Source organism: Balaenoptera physalus, assembly GCF_965194825.1.
Source record: "Balaenoptera physalus genome assembly, chromosome: 13".
Lineage (NCBI taxonomy): Eukaryota > Metazoa > Chordata > Mammalia > Artiodactyla > Balaenopteridae > Balaenoptera > Balaenoptera physalus.
In genome coordinates, this window is record NC_138892.1 from 42,648,891 (window position 1) to 42,665,537 (window position 16,647).

General features: G+C 36.3%; 2 protein-coding genes across 15 annotated transcripts in view; both read left to right on the forward strand.

Annotated features, from left to right (window-relative positions):
* The window catches only part of OSBPL8 (oxysterol binding protein like 8), a 196,692-nt gene that overhangs the window by 17,480 nt on the left and 162,565 nt on the right, over nt 1-16,647 (forward strand). For 7 of the 14 annotated variants that reach the window (XM_082418916.1, XM_082418927.1, XM_082418920.1 and 4 more), the window contains exons 2-3: nt 1,485-1,535; nt 2,335-2,376. The exons of 1 other annotated variant lie outside the window; for it this stretch is intronic. The gene's annotated coding sequence lies outside the window, so the exon portion shown is untranslated. The remainder of the gene's footprint in view (nt 1-1,484; nt 1,536-2,334; nt 2,377-16,647) is intronic. 6 more of the 14 variants (XM_082418929.1, XM_082418924.1, XM_082418921.1 and 3 more) reach the window with 2 other exon arrangements.
* BBS10 (Bardet-Biedl syndrome 10) overlaps nt 8,947-16,647 on the forward strand; it is a 178,724-nt gene continuing 171,023 nt past the window's right edge. The window contains exon 1 of the mRNA XM_082418943.1: nt 8,947-16,526. The gene's annotated coding sequence lies outside the window, so the exon portion shown is untranslated. The remainder of the gene's footprint in view (nt 16,527-16,647) is intronic.

Sequence of the window (16,647 nt, forward strand, 5' to 3'; positions counted from 1 at the left end):
TATTTTTCTAATATTTTCTTGTCACCTTTATAGATTTTGAATTTCTCTGCTCTTTTCATTTGATTTTTGTGCTTAAACTCTTTTTAAAAATTTAGCTATATTTTTCCAAATAGGATTTTATTAAGGTAGAGACACAAATAAGTATAAAGGAGAATAATTGAGAAAACTAATGACTCCAACAGTGGCTTGCCCAGGGAGAGCTTTAGTTTATTTTTATTGATACATGTGTTCTTTTTTCTATATACCTGGCTGCTGGGTGGTATGGTTCTAATGTGGATAGCCCCAAATATACTTCACACTCTAAGCAAGAGATTCAGGATAACTTTTTTCCCCTCTACTTATCCAATAGTAGCTCTTAGGGCTTCTCATAAGAGACTTTCTTATTCCTTTAAATTTTGAACCACTTCCTCGTAGCTTTAATCTGAGTAATGCAGATGCACCATGAGCAAATTTCCCACCTCTAAATAAAATAAGTTTATTTACAGTGATAAAGCCTTTGAACTATACTTAAAAGGACTGCTCTCATGTTTCCTGTCATCCCTTTAATTATGTTGAAGGTGTTTGATTTTAAAAGTTTCACATGAAATTGAACTATTTGTAGTGAGGTGGATGGACCTAGAGTCTGTCAAACAAAGTGAAGTAAGTCAGAAAGAGAAAAACAAATACTGTATGCTTACACATATATATGGAATCTAAAAAAGAGATGGTTCTGAAGAACCTAGGGGCAGGACAGGAATAAAGATGCAGATGTAGAGAATGGACTTGAGGACACGGGGAGGGGAAGGGTAAGCTGGGACGAAGTGAGAGAGTAGCATTGACATATATACACTACCAAATGTAAAATAGATAGCTAGTGGGAAGCAGCCACATAGCACAGGGAGATCAGCTAGGTGCTTTGTGATCACCTAGAGGGGTGGGATAGGGAGGATGGGAGGGAGATGCAAGAGGGAGGGGATATGGGGATATATGTATACGTATAGCTGATTCACTTTGTTATAGAGCAGAAACTAACACAACACTGTAAAGCGATTATACTCTAATAAAGATGTTAAAAAAAAAGAAAAATAAAGTTTCACAATCCTCATTTTAAAAACAATAAACAATCTTTAACAGTGTCAGCCTCCCAGAATCTGCTTTTCAATAATAAACACAAACAAAAAAAAAATAAAAATAGAACAACCATATGGCCCAGCAATCCCACTACTGGGCATATACCCAAAAAATAAATAAATAAACACAAACAAACAAAAAGCAGTGGTGGATTTTAACTAATATTTTATTGCTAATTTTATTATTAAAAACTTTGTTTTCTAATTTATATTTCTTAAAAGAGGAACTTTCTTTTTTAGTGTACATATAGGAAATGCTTTGAAACGTATTTTATAGTATAAAATACTATTATCATGAAAAGTAACTTTTAAAGAAAAAAGCATTTGTGATTCTGAATGATATAACATACCAATAATTTTTTTGTGTCTTCATAGATACTTCAGCTATTACTTTGATGTATAACATATGGGCTCAAGAAAGCAAAGGTAGATAAGGTCATTCTTTATTCTCTATATGTTCTACTCTGGGCCAAGGCCTCTAACTGGATATTGCTCTGTTGTAAGTGGAGCAGATAAAACCTTGTTTGCTAGCTGACTGTCACTATATACCATCCTTTCTCAGTAGGAGACTTCGGTTGATTCAATCCTGTAGCTTTGTTGTCCTCACCATAGCTACATTGCTGCTACTTTGTTTAAAGGTCAGCACTGTTGCCCTTTAATATTACATTTCTCATTGTGCACCTCATTCTCGTTCAGCATTTCTGAACGTTTCTCTCATTCTGGCAACTAAATTAGCTCAAATTATTACTATTTTGGCTGTGTCTTTCCAGATACAAGGCACTGAAAAAAACACTTTAATGTATATAAAATATAGAAAGGAATTATTCTGTCACATATGTAAAATCTTAATAAATATTTTAGTTTAAATGCCATAAGAATGCAAACCCTGCATTCTTCTGTTAAACACTTTAAAATGTATACATGTAAAAATACTTCAAAATTATAAATACCCAAGAATCTTAATCTTGGTCACCTTAGGCCTCTTAAAATATAATTGTAGCATTCTGATACCTTTTAAGTAGTATGCCGTGAAATAATTCTTGTAGTTGATAGTTCTTTGGGGAGATTTTTTTGTATTGTTTTCCAAAATAACAGTCACTTACAGAATTCAGAGTCTGGAAAATGTGAAGGCTTTCATTATTTCAGGAGCACAATGACAGCGACACAGCAAGTCCATATGTTGCTTAGCTATAATTACATTTTAATAATTACTTTTTCTTTGGAGGAAGAACTATGGCTAACCTCCAAGAGAATGAAGCTGATGATTGTAAGTATTCATATTTTCTCAACTGAAAGAACTTTGTCTGTTTTATCCTATTTTAAATAGTTGAATATATTTATTTTGTATCATAGCATCAAGTGGATGAAGTTTCTATTCTGGGTCCTACTGTAAAATTTAAATGAATATTTGCATCAGATGGGAAGATCATCCTGGTTTTTTTGTTACTCCCGTATATGGACTTGCTGCCACAGGCATGCTAATTTTGCCATCTCCTACACGCGACTTCTCCTTTCCGCCTCCATTCTTTTGCACATTACCATTCCCTCCACCTGCATCCTTTCATCCACTTCCTTTTCTGCTTTGAAAACTGGCATCTAAAATTATTTCGTCTAGAGACTCTTTACTCCATGTAACTATCACTTATTTTCTTGGTTTCACCTTAACACTTAACATGGGTAGATATAGATTCAACTATTCTGAGCTGTGTTTCTGTGATGTACCAGGTATATAGTGTTATCTATCTCATTTAATTTTCATAGCTATCCTGTGAGTTATTCCCATTTTACAGGTAAAATTAAATATTTCCCTGTTATATTCCTAGTTTTAGCTATGCCATAATTTGAACTGTTTTTGTGATTTTTAAAAATATAGCGTTTTACAATGTCATTCTGCCTTTCTTTCTTCCTGTAGTCTTTCCTTTCCTGCTCTCTACAATTTAACTCACCAATAGCACTTAAATTTTTTTTAAATTCAGGTATAATTTACATAGAATAAAATACACCCATTTAAAGAATATAGTCTGCATTTTGACAAATGTATACACCCATGTAACATCCACATTTTCATCAGTCCCCCAAATTCCTTCTGCCCTATCCCACTGATGTCTCTTATTCCCCACTCTCCCCCAGGCAATAACTGATCTGGGTTCTGTCCACTATAGATTTTTTGTTAGTTCTAGAATTTCACATAAATGGAATCATAGAATATATACTCTTGTCTGACTTCTTTTGCTCAGCATGTCTTTAAAATTGTTTCTTTTTATTGCTAGATAGTGTTCAGTTGTATAGAATGGAATATACCACAATTTTGTTTAACCATTCACCTGTTGATAGACAATTTGACCTGTTTCTAGATTTTGGCTATTAAAAATAAGGCTGCTATGAAAAATCCATGTATAGGTCTTTGAGTGGACATATTTCCATTTTTCCTCTGTAAATGTCTAGGAGTGGCTGTACCATTTTGCATTCCCACCAACAATATATGAGCGTTCCAGTTGCCCTCCATCCTCATCAACACTTATATTGTCAGTTTAAAATTTTTTAGCCATTCTAGTTATTGTGTCGTAGTGTCTCATAGTATTTCATTTGTATTTCACTGGTGACTAGTGGTATTGAACACCTTTTCATAGGTTTATTGGTCATTTTATCTTTTTTTGGTAAATTAAAATTTTTTGTGTATTTAAATATTGGTGTTTTCTTCTTCTTACTGACTTTTAAGACTTTTTTATATAGTCAGGATCTTAGTTCTTTGTCAGTTATATGTATTGTGCATATTTTTTCCCAGTCTGTGCCTTGCCTTTTCATTTTCTTAACTGTTTTTGGAGAGGGGAAGCTTTTAATTTTTATGAAGATCAGCATATCAATTTTTTCTTTCATGGTTTGTGCTTTAGGTCTCCTAAGAAATTTTTGCCTACCCCAAAGTTGTGAAGATTTTCTCTTGTGTTTTATTCTAGAAGTTTTATAGTGTTGGTTTCTATATTTAAGTCTGTGTTTCATTTTGAGTTAATTTTTGTGTTTAATGTAAGAGCCAAGGTTTTTCCCTTTTACTTAATATCTAGTTTTTATTGAAAATATTTTTTATTTTTCCATTGGATTTTCTCAGCACCTTTGTTGAAAAGTAATTGAACATGTACATGTGATCCATTTCGGGACTTCTTATTCTGTTCCATTGATATATATGTGGTATTCCAATATCATACTCTTTTACTTTATTTTTATAATTTTTAGAGGTAATATAAATCCCCCAACCCAACATCATTTTGAAAATAAAAAAAAATCTTTGCCTAATTTTTTTTTTTTTTTTTTTGGCTGCATTGAGTCTTTGTTGCTGCGCGTGGTCTTTCTCTAGTTGTGGCGAGCCAGGGCTACTCTTCGTTGGGGGGCGCAGGCTTCTTATTGCGGTGGCTTCTCTTGTTGCGGAGCATGGGCTCCAGGTGCACGGGCTTCAGTAGTTGTGGTTCACAGGCTCTAGAGCGTAGGCTCAGTAGTTGTGGCGCGTGGGCTTAGTTGCTCCTCGGCATGTGGGATTTTCCCGGACCAGGGCTCAAACCCATGTCCCCCGCACTGGCAGGCGGATTCTTTTTTATCTTCACTTTTATTATTTATTTATTTTTAACATCTTTATTGGAGTATAATTGCTCTACAATGGTGTGTTAGTTTCTGCTTTATAACAAAGTGAATCAGCTATACATATACATATATCCCCATATCTCCTCCCTCTTGCGTCTCCCTCCCATCCTCCCTATCCCACCCCTCTAGGTGATCACAAAGCACCGAGCTGATCTCCCTGTGCTATGCTGCTGCTTCCCACTAGGTATCTATTTTACATTTCGTAGTGTATATATGTCCATGCCACTTTCTCACTTCATCCCAGCTTACCCTTCCCCCTCCCCGTGTCCTCAAGTCCATTCTCTATGTCTCTGTCTTTATTCCTGTCCTGCCCCTAGGTTCTAAAGAACCTTTTTTTTTTTTTAGATTCCATATATATGTGTTAGCATACTGTATTTGTTTTTCTCTTTCTGACTTACTTCACTCTGTATGACAGACTAGGTCCATCCACCTCACTACAAATAACTCAATTTCGTTTCTTTTTATGGCTGAGTAATATTCCATTGTATATTATGTGCCACATCTTCTTTATCCACTCATCTGTCGATGGACACTTAGGTCACTTCCATGTCCTGGCTATTGTAAGTAGAGCGGCAGGCGGATTCTTAACCACTGTGCCACCAGGGAAGTCCATCCTTGCATAATTTACTCCCTTTCCCTCACTGCTTGTGTTTGTGTATGTGTTGTTGATTTTTGTTTTTCATTTGTTTTTGTTAGTTTCTGCTTTCAAAGATATTGCCATCAGCAGGGGCTATGTGCTTGGTATTTTCCAGGGCAGATACTGTTTGTATTACGGAAGATGTTAACTACTTTCAGCCGGCTGGAAGTAATGAGCAGTTGGGGTTCTTCCTTTGTCTCACTATCATTGACAGCAAGCAATTCTACATTCCATATGTACATCTGTATGATTTTTGAGAAGGTCAGCAAATTGGGGCTGCAGTAGCAGAAGTGTGTATCAGAAGCCAAGTGTTTAAATAGCAAATCTGACACTTGACAGGGAATGAAATTGTAACACTTTTTAATTACTTTAAGATCATATATTTCTTTTCCTTCTTCTCCTGTCTCTTTTTAACAGAAACGTCCCAGCCTTGCCTAAAGCAGTCTTTTGCATGAATATTTGAAGAACTCTGATGACAGTTGCCAGAACTATAGCGTGTGCTTAATGGAAACATGTTGAATTGAAGAAAATTGTTAGATACAGATTGCATTTAATTTAGTTTCTGACTACATGTAAAAAATGCTGGGTTAGTGAACATTGTTCTTGGTTTCAGAACGGTGCGCAGATGCTTTCATTTTTCTTTTCTTAAACCACCTTGCCTCACTTGAGTAAAAATAATAGGAGAAAAGGTAAATGTAACACATATTCAATTATGTACTGATTTTTATTTGTCAAATCAATAATACATGTTACATGAGTATATTTGGTTCTTCCAATTATATTGTGTACTTCACCAGACAGAGATTTTGTCTTCTGTTTATTTTGTATCCATTTTCTTCCATTCTCACATAGTGGAAATGTTGATGGATCTCATTTATGATTATTTTATTTTATTTTATTTTATTTGGCCATGCCACACGATTTGTGGAATCTTAGTTCCCCGACCAGTGATAGAACCCGGCCCTCTGCAGTGAAAGCGCCGAATCCTAACCACTGGACCACCAGGGAATTCCTTGGATTATGCATTTTAATTAACTTCTAGTGAATAATAAGTCCTAGGCTACAGTAGAAGTATGTGTGTATTTTTTCTTCCTACTGAAATCACATTTCTCCTCTGAAAGATGTTTCTTAGCTTTGCACTTGACACAAATTAGAATTTTAGAAACCAGGTAGGTGATGAGGTAGAGGTATGTTAATAGCTTTCCCTTTTTAAGTTGTTGTTATAGGTTGATTGCAGTCCAGGGCCTTAGAAGGGTTTGTCATCACTTTGTTTGTTTGTTTCATAAAGACTGCAGTAGATTACACGATCAGTCAGACAAATGGAAATGTCAGTCAGCTGCTTGAATAGATATTTTTAGATATGTTTCTCCTCTTAGTACTAATCATGCAGTTGACCACAAATCTTTCATTTGATAGTGGGTGAGAAAATTTGAAGCGGGAGCTCCAGAGGAAGCACCTTGGGTAGTAAGATGCAAACTAAAATTGAGGTAGAGATCACATTTCTGATTAAACACAATCTTTTCTCCTTATGATTCTGGTAAAAGCCTGATCTTGCATGATGTTTTTATGATAGATCTTATTTAATGAAGTTAAAGCACCTAGCCAGAAACAGATAGGTGAATATTACGCTATTGTATTGCATATATGGTGTTTTATGTTCTAGGTCTGACATTGATTTCACTTCTATAAATACATTTTAAAATACTTTGAAGTTAACTTTCATTTTGTTTTATTATTCAAAGGTCGCTTATTTTGGTTACAAGTGGCTGAAGTAGTATCTATGTCCATTTAGGGTTCTTTGGCTAACAAATAAATCACTAGAATGATAAGCTTGTACTCTTGAAGTAAAAGCTGAAAAACTGAGTTTTAGAAAGCACAGACACTTGAGCAGCTCCAGAGATCTAGAGAGCAGGAAGCAATGGATAACCTTTATGGAGCTTCCATTAAGATAGTTCTTCTTTGCTTTTCCATGAGGGATGTTTTCCTCAAAGGAAGATCAAGGTGCATTATCACAGGAAGGGGAAGTAGATATGGAAAGGTTAAAAAAAACCAAAACAATATTATTACAGTTTCTAGGTTGATATAATATTTCTTTAATCTTATCATACAGTATTAACTGTTTCTTGGCTGAACTTGGGTTTGGGACCTTTCATTGTTTATAGGTTTGCTATGATCATAAAACAGCACTTATTAAGACTGGTCTGCTTTGTACTTCAGTTGCTTTTCCTCTGTCTTTAGTTCATACCCTTATTTGTATAAGTGATTTAAATTATCGAGTCAGTTACTTAAAAAATATTTTTTTCCTTTATTCATTTAATGGATTCTTTTTTTTTCAGTGTTCGCTATGTACAGGTACTATCATGATGCCAAGGTTTCAAAAATAAATAAGAGCTAACGTGCTCTCCTCCACCCCCAAGCTTTATCGAGATATAATTGACATATATTGTATAAGTTTAAGGTGTACAATGTGATGATTTGATACATGTATATATTATGAAATATTTACCACAGAAAGGTTAGTTAATAAACATCCCTTACCTCACATAATTACCATTTTTTCATTATTGTTATGGTAAGAACGTTAAAGCTCTACTATCATAGCAACTTTCAAGTATACAATAAAGTGTCATTAACTATAGTCACCATGCTGTACATTACATCCTCAGAACTTACTTGTCTTATATCTGAAGTTTGTACATTCTTATCAACATCTTCCCACTTCTCCCTTCCTTCAGCCCCTGGCTACCACCATTCTACTCTCTGTTTCTATGAGTTCATTGTTTTTAGGTTCCACATATAAGTGAGATCACACAGGATTTGTCTTTTCTTGTCTGACTTATTTTACTTAGCCCTCAAGGTCCATCCATATTGTTGCAAATGGCAGGATTTCCTTCTTTTTTTTTATGGGCAGAATAATACTCCATTGTACATATATACCACATTTTCTTTAACCATTCATCTGTTGATGGACTTTTAGATTGTTTCCATGTCTTACCTATTATGAATAATGCCACAGATGAACATGGGAGAGCAGATATCTCTTCAAGATAATGATTTCATCTTTTTCAGATATATATCCAGAAGTGGAATTGCTGGATAATATGGTCTCTCTGTTTTAATTTTGGGGGAAACTACACCAGAGTTCCCTTTTCTCCATATCCTCGCCAGCATTTGTTATCTCTTGTCTTTTTGATAATAGCCATTTTAACTGGTGTGAGACAATATCTCATTGTGGTTTTGATTTGCATTTCCCTGACGATTAGTGATGTTGAGCACCTTTTCATGTACCTGTTGGCCATCTGTATGTCTTATTTAGAAAAATTGTTATGCAAGTCCTCTGCCTATTTTAAAATCAGATTGTTTTTCTGCTGTTGAGTTGTTTGAGTATCTTATGTATTTTGGATATTAACCCCTGATCAGACATATGGTTTGCTAGTATTTTTCCCCATTCCGTAGGTTGCCTTTTCACATTGTTGTTTCTTTTGCAGTGCAGAAGCTTTTTAGTTTTATGTAGTTCAACTTGTTTATTTTTGCTTTTGTTGCTTGTTCTTTTGGTGCCATATCAAAAATATCATTGGCAAAACTGATGTCAAGGAGCTTTTTCCTTTTGTTTTCTTCTAGGAGTTTTACAGTTTCAGATCTTATGTTAAGTTTAATCCATTTTGAGTTGTTTTTTGTGTATGGTGTAAGATAGGGGTCCAGTTTCACTCTTTTGCATTTTTGGGTCCCTTGTCAAATATTATTAGTTGACCATACATGTGTAGGTTTTATTTCTGGGCTCTTGATTCTGTTCCATAGATCTATGCCTGTTTTTTTTATGCCAGTACCATATTGTTTTGATTACTATAGCTTTGTAGTATAGTTTGGAATGAAGTGTGATGCCTCTAGCTTTGTTCTTCTTTCTGAAGATTGCTCTGGCTATTTGGGCTCTTTAGTGGTTCCATGTGAATTTTAGTATTGCTTTTTCTATTTCTGTGAAAAATGCCATTGGAATTTTGATTAGGATTGCATTGAATCTATGGATGGCGTTGTACACTAGGGACATTTTAACAATATTAACTCTTCATGAACAGGGGATATCTTTCCATTTATTTGTGTCTTCAGTTTCTTTCCTCAGTGTCTTATGGTTTTGTTTATAGATCTTTCATCTCCTTGGTTAAATTTATTCCTAAGTGTTTTTATTCTTTTTGATGCTGTTGTAAATAAGATTTTCTTTATTTCTTTTTTAGATCATTCATTGTTAGCATATAGAAATGCAGCTGATTTTTGTATAGCAATTTTGTATCCTACAACTTTACTGAATTAATTTATTATGTCTAATGGTTTTTTTGGTGGTCTTTTGGATTTTCCATATACAAAATCATGTCATCAGCAAACAGACACTTCTGCTTTTTATTTTCCAATTTGGATGCCTTTTATTTCTTACCTGATTGCTCTATGACTTCTAGTACTATGTTGAATAGGAGTGGTGGGAGTGGGCACCCTTGTCTTTTACTGATCTTAGAGGGAAAGTTATCAATCTTTCATTGTTGAGTATGATGTTAGCTGTGGGTTTGTCATATATGACCTTTATGTTGAGATATGTTCCTTCCATACCCAATTTGTTGAGGGTTTTTTTTTTTAATGATGAGAAGATGTTGAATTTTGTTAAATGCTTTTTCTGCATCTTTTGAGATGATCATATGATTTTTAAGTCTCATTCTTTTAATGGGGTGTGTGACATTTATTGATTTGCATATGTTGAACTATCCTTGCATCCCAGGGATAAATCCCACTTGATCATGGTATGTGATCTTTTAATGTGCTTTTAAATTCTGTTTGCTACTATTTTGCTAAAAAGTTTTGCATCTTTAATCATCAATGATATTGGCTTATAGTTTTCTTTTTTTTGTAGACTCCTTATCTGCCTTTGGTATCAGGGTAGTGCTAACCTCTTAAATTGTGTTCCCTCCTTTCTAATTTTTGATAAGAGTTTGAGAAGAATTGGTATTAATTCTTTAAAAAAAAAGATTTGTTATTTATTCTATTAATTTTTGGCTGCATCAGGTCTTAGTTGCAGCATGCGGGATCTTGGTTGAGGCATGCGTTATCTTTTGTTGTGGCATGTGGGCTCTTCGTTGTGGTGCGCTGGCTTCTCTCTAGTTGTGGCATGCGGGTTTTCTCTTCTCTAGTTGTGGTGCGCAGGCTCCAGAATGTGTGGGCTCTGTAGTTGTGGTGCACGGGCTTTAGTTGAGGCACTCGAGCTCAGTAGTTGCGGCATATGGGCTTAGTTGCCCTGCGGCATGTGGGATCTTAGTTCCCCGACCAGTGATCGAATCTGCTTCCCCTGCATTTTAAGGTGGAGTATTTACCACTGGACCACCAGGGAAGTCCCAGTGTTAATTCTTTAAATGTTTTGTAGAATTAACCTGTGAAGGCATCTGGGGTTAGGCTTTTCTTTGTTGGGAGGTTTTTGATTCACTCTCCTTTCTTGTTATTGTTCTGTTCAGGTTTTCTGTTTCTTCATGATACAGACTTGGTAGGTTGTATGTTTCTAAGAATTTATTAATTTCTTCTGGATTGTTCAATATGTTGTCATCTAATTGTTCATTGTAGTCCCTTATTGAGCCTTTGTATTTCTGTGGTATCAGTTGTATTGTCTCCTTTTTTATTTATAATTTTATTTGTCTTCTTTTTTCTTGGTAAGTCCAGCTAAAGGTTTGTCAATTTTGTTTATTTTTTTCAAAAAACCAACTCTTAGTTTCACTGTTTCTTTTGTACTGTTTTTTTATTCTCTATTTGATCTCTTTTTTCTCTGATCTTTAGTATCTTCTTTCTGCCAACTTTGGGCTTAGTTTTTGTTTTTTCTAGTTTCCTTGATGTGTAAAGCTAGGTTGTTTGAGATCTTTCTTGTTTCTTATCCGTATAAACTTTTCTCTTAGCACTGCTTTTGCTGCATCCTATAGTTTGGTATGTTGTATTTCCATTTTCATTTATTTCAAGATACTTTTTAAATTTCCCTTTTGATTTCTTCTTTAACCCATTGATTCTTCAGGAGTCTGTTGTTTAATTTCCACATATTTGTGATTTTTCCAGTTTTCCTCCTGTTATTGATTTCTAGTTTCATCCATTGTGGTTGGAAAATATACTTGGTATGATTTCAGTCTTTTAAAATTTGCTAAGATGACCTAATATAAGATTGATTCTGTAGAATGTTCCATAAGTGCTTGAGAAAAATGTGTATTCTGTTGCTGTTGGATGGAGTGTTCTATATTTGTCTGTTAGGTTCATTTAGTCTAAAGTTTAGTTCAAATCCAATATTTCCTTATTGATTTTCTGTCTGGATGATTTATCCATTGTTGGGGGATTGAAGTCCTCTAATATTGTTGTACTGCTGTCTATTTCTTGCTTCAGGATCATTTGTTTTTGCTTAATGTATTTAGTTGCTCTAATGTTGGGGGCATATATACTTACAGATGTTATATTCTCTTGATGAATTGACCCCTTTATCATTACATAATGACCTTCTTTGTCTCTTGTTACAGTTTTTAACTTAAAGTCTGTTTTGTCTGATGTAAGTATAGTTACCCCTGATCTCTTGGTTTTTATTTGTGTGGAATATCTTTTTCCATCCCTTCACTATCATAGTCTGTGTCTCTAAAGCTAAAGTGAGTCTCTTGTAGACAATATGTAGTTGGGTCTTTTTTTAAAATCCATTCAACCACTCTATGCCTTTTGATTGGAGCATTTAATCCATTTACATTTACAGTAATTATTGATAGGTAAGGACTTACTCTTGCCATCTTATTAATTGTTTTTAGGCTGTTATGTAGTTGCTTTGTTCCTTTGTTTCTCTCTTGTTGTCTTCCTTTGTGAATTGATCCTTTTCCATAGTGGTATACTTTGAGTCCCTTCTCTTTATTTTGTGTGTATCTTCTATAGGTTTTTGTGTTGTGGTTACTTTGAGGCTTGCTTGAAACATTGTATAGATATAACAGTCAATTTTAAGCTGATAACAACTTAACTTTGATTTCATACAAAAACTGCTTTTTTATTCCCCTCTGCCACGTGTTATGTTTTTGATGTCATACTTTATATCTTTTAATATTGTGTATTCATTTAAAATTGTTGTAGCTGTATCTATTTTCAACACTTTTGTCCTTTAACCTTTATACTAACGTTAAGTGGTTAACACAGCACCATATTACAGTATTAGAATATTCTGAATCTAACTGTATACTTGCCTTTACCAGTGTGTTAATTTCATGTTACTATATCCTGCCATTTGCCTTGTGTAGGTATCTGTGCATTTGAAGAAGCAGTTACCCTTCATACCCTTCATGACTTCATGGACTGACTTCAGTAAGGGAAGATTTTCACCTGCAGTTGGGGGTATGCTGGAGCATGCTGTGAACCCCAAGTCTAGTGGTCTATGGCACCAAGGGTGGGGTCATGTGGAAGCACTGGGGCCTGAGGGGACATGGTGGCTGATTGGCTCAGGCTCTTGGGATCCACAGCCTCAAGAACTGTGTGGTCCTTGGTTAGCACTGCAAGGATCTGCTGAGGCTTCAAGGGCTTTTTGGGGTCCTCAGCAGTGCCTTCAGGCCCAGTGTCTAGGATCTAGGGCAAGTAGTGGCAGTGGCTATAATTGATGGTATGCACATGCTCAGTTGCAGGGATCACCTAACTGCAAGTACCTGTGTCATGGCAGGTGAGGTTGCTGACACATATGTAGGTGGGGGCCAGGGTAGGCAGTAAGGGTTGGGATCATCTGTGGGTACACCAACACCTGGGGAGACCTCGGCTGTCAGTAGACACTACCATGGCTGCAGGGTCTTGCCACAGGTGCATGACAGTGGAGACCAGTGATGGGGGTTGGGCTAGGAAGTGCAGGTGCACAGCTGGAGGGGCTAGCTGCAGGTGAGCACAGTGATGCATGCAGGTCAGTGACAGAAAATAAAGTGTGATCTAGACCCATAAGCAGCTGCGGTGGCCCTGGCTGTTGGTGTGACTTTCCGTGGCTGCACGGTCTTCCCCAGGTATGCTCATGACAGTGGAAGATGATGACAGGCATCAGTGGCATGCAAGTGCACAGCTGGTGGGCTAGCCTGGAGCGTGCACGTGGCGGTGGAGGTCAGCCATGGGAGTCTAGGCAGCATCTTGCAGTCGTGCAGCCACAGAAGCTTGGGGTGGTATTTGGTGTGGGTCCTGGGCTCCTGTGGGGCAGGTGAGGGGAGGGAACGAGGAGGGACTCAGGCAACTGGTGTTGGTGAACACAAATAACTATGGGACAAAAGCTGGTGAAATCTGCAGGTGATCTGTGGCGGCTGTGCTGGCCGTTTGTTTTTTCAGTTGAGAAAGCTTCAAAATTCAGGTCCTTTGAAGAACAGGTGAGACTGTGGTTATACCCACTTTGTGGCTGATCTTGGTAACCCCTGCTAATACTTCCTGGTTCCTAGCCATCTCTACATATCTCAGCTTTGCTGGTCTTTGGGTGGGGTGAAATCAAAGCAGGTCCTTTGTGCACTGCCCGAAAAGGCTGGGGAAGCTTGTTGCTTACTCTGATCTCCCTTTCCTGGCATGGGAACTCTTCCTAGCTGGGGAGTTTCCCGTTGGTGCTAAACAGTGCCGGCCTAGGAGATGGATGATAAAAACAAAATGAAGCTGTTTTCTTTCCCTTTTTGTGTGGTTGTTCCATTATGTTGTTGAAGTTTCTTACGTGGACTCCAGATCTTTCCCAGAGCTGTTTTTGTTCATGAATAGCTGTCTAATTGTTGATCTTTGTGGGAGGACAGAGGCTGGGGGTCCTATGTTACCATTTTGATCCCTGAATCTTTTTTGGGTGGTAGTTGACTTCAGTGCAGGAGGCATTCTTTCAGTAATTAAGACTGGACTTGATGAGGTGTGATTTATATATTAAAAGATTCTTCAAATTGTTTAAAATCAGAAAAAATTCTGCCAATCACTCCTCTCAGTAGATATTTGCCAAAGTGCTCTTAGGAGTGGCTTGTGAATCACTAGTGATTTGACCTATCAATAATAACACATATAATACAAGGTGAAATGTTACAGGGTGTTGTATTGGATAAGATAGGGATGAAAAAACTGTTGGAAGACAATCCCTCATGGTGTCTTGCAGTTCTGTGTATCTTTCAAGTAAAGCACTGACTGCCTTTTGTTCTGGACTATCTTTTCAAGGATGTTTGTATAGTGAATAGCCTAGAAACACAGAGATGGTGTCTTCCTCTGGAGCAAAGGGCGCACATGCTAACTGCCCATTATGCAGCCCATAAGCAATATGGGCTTCCTAAGCTCAGAGTTCTTCTTCTGTGTTGTAACCCACTACTTCTGAGGGCATCCATCTGGGCCCATCCACATTGCTCCCTTGGGATTTGGTGTGCATTAGATAACTAGATAACTGGAAAACATAGGAAAACTAATTGTAAACATTTAGGAGGCGTCTCTAAACTGATGAATTTGTAAGTACGTTTAAGTTTTGTTTCATTTTAAAGAACTGACCCTAGCGATCTCAGACAACGTATTATAGCTGTGGTTTATGCAAGGAAGATGATGGTCAATTCTAATCTGCAGATCCATACTCAGTGAAGATGCCTTTCCATTAAAGGTTTGGAGAGAGACAGACAGAAAGAGAGAATATATTTCAGTTGTAATAAAATATGTAAGATAGATAAATATTGCTTTGATTACCTACTTGACCTGATTTTTTTTTTTTTCTTGAGGAGCTATTTGTACTGATCATGTAGGGTAAAAGATTTCAGGTGAATTTGAAAAAACTTAGAAAACTGTAATGTACTTCATTGATTTGTTGTAATTATTGTAAGTTACCTCACGTTCTTTTTTCCCCTTAATATATTACTCTGAAGGAAGGTCTAGTATGGCCCTTAAAGTTGAGATGGTACCTTACAATTTATATTCTTTTACATTGCAGTGATTATGTCAGCAGTAGTTACACAAGTGGTAAAACTGCTGGCTGTTAAATTGTAGAATATTAGAGTTGCAAGAAGTCTTAGTAATGGCCATTTTAGTTTCATAATCTTACTTATGAGGAAATTGAGGTCCAGAGATATAAAATAGTTTGTCTAAAGGTCCACAGCTAGTTCTCAAGAGAGGTGTGGACTTGAAATGAGGTTTACTAATATTCTGTATACCTCATCATGCTACATCAGGATAGGGAAAGTGCATGCCTTGATAATGAACATAAGGATGAAACAGTTTGTGGCAATGTCTACCAATATTTGGTATGGTAGTATGAGATGTGCCAGTACACTGATGAACAGTTTTAATTTTTAGAGATACATTGTGTGTTTTTAAAAAAATATTGATAGTAATTTGGAGCCTGGTTAACTTAGTTATGCCTGTTGCATTTGTATAGGGAGCACTTATATTGTGCCCAACACAGTTCTGAGGACTTTCTATGTCAACTCACTTAGTTCTTTTATAATCCTATGACGTAGGTACTATTATTATCATCACCTCTAATTTGCAGATGAAGAAACTGATGCAGAATAATTTGCCTGTGGTAAAACAACTATTTAGTAGAGCTGAATTTTGAATCCAGAAAGTCTGACTCCAGAGTCTGTACTTGAAACCTGGAGTTCCCAAGTTTTAATGTGAGGTGTGTTAAAATGCGGAATCCCAGGCTGCACTCTTGGAGATTCTGATTTAATATGTCCAGGAGGGGCCTGGGTATTTGCATATTTAACAAGTGCTCCGTATACTTATGATGGGGCTGCTCCTCAGACCATCCTTAGAGAAACACCGCTCTAAATCAAACATTAGCCTGTCTCTTGCTGCTGTCGTTGAGACTCTGCTTGTCCCCTGATGTTTCCTACTATCCCAATATACTATTAAATGCAAAGAAGAAAATATTGTGAAAACAATGACATTTTGAGGATTATCTATGTATCCATTCATCCATAATTTATCTATCTATATCTCTTACAACATTGGTTCTGTCTACATATATAAATCAGTTTGAATGAAACTAGTTTTTAATCAAGTTTTAAAAATTCTGTATGATACCTTTTTGGACTAAATTTTTAGCCATTTGTTTCTATGCCCCATAGTCCCATTCAGAAATAAATTTGTGATGACTCCAAGAGGAGAAAATCCTCTGTACTTTTTTAACCGGATGCTTCTGTGATCAAAAGGTGTCATTCTTTTTTTTTTTTTTTTTTAACATCTTTATTGAAGTATAATTGCCTTACAATGGTGTGTTAGCTTCTGCTTTATAACAAAGTGAATCAGTTATACATATACAATATGTTCCCA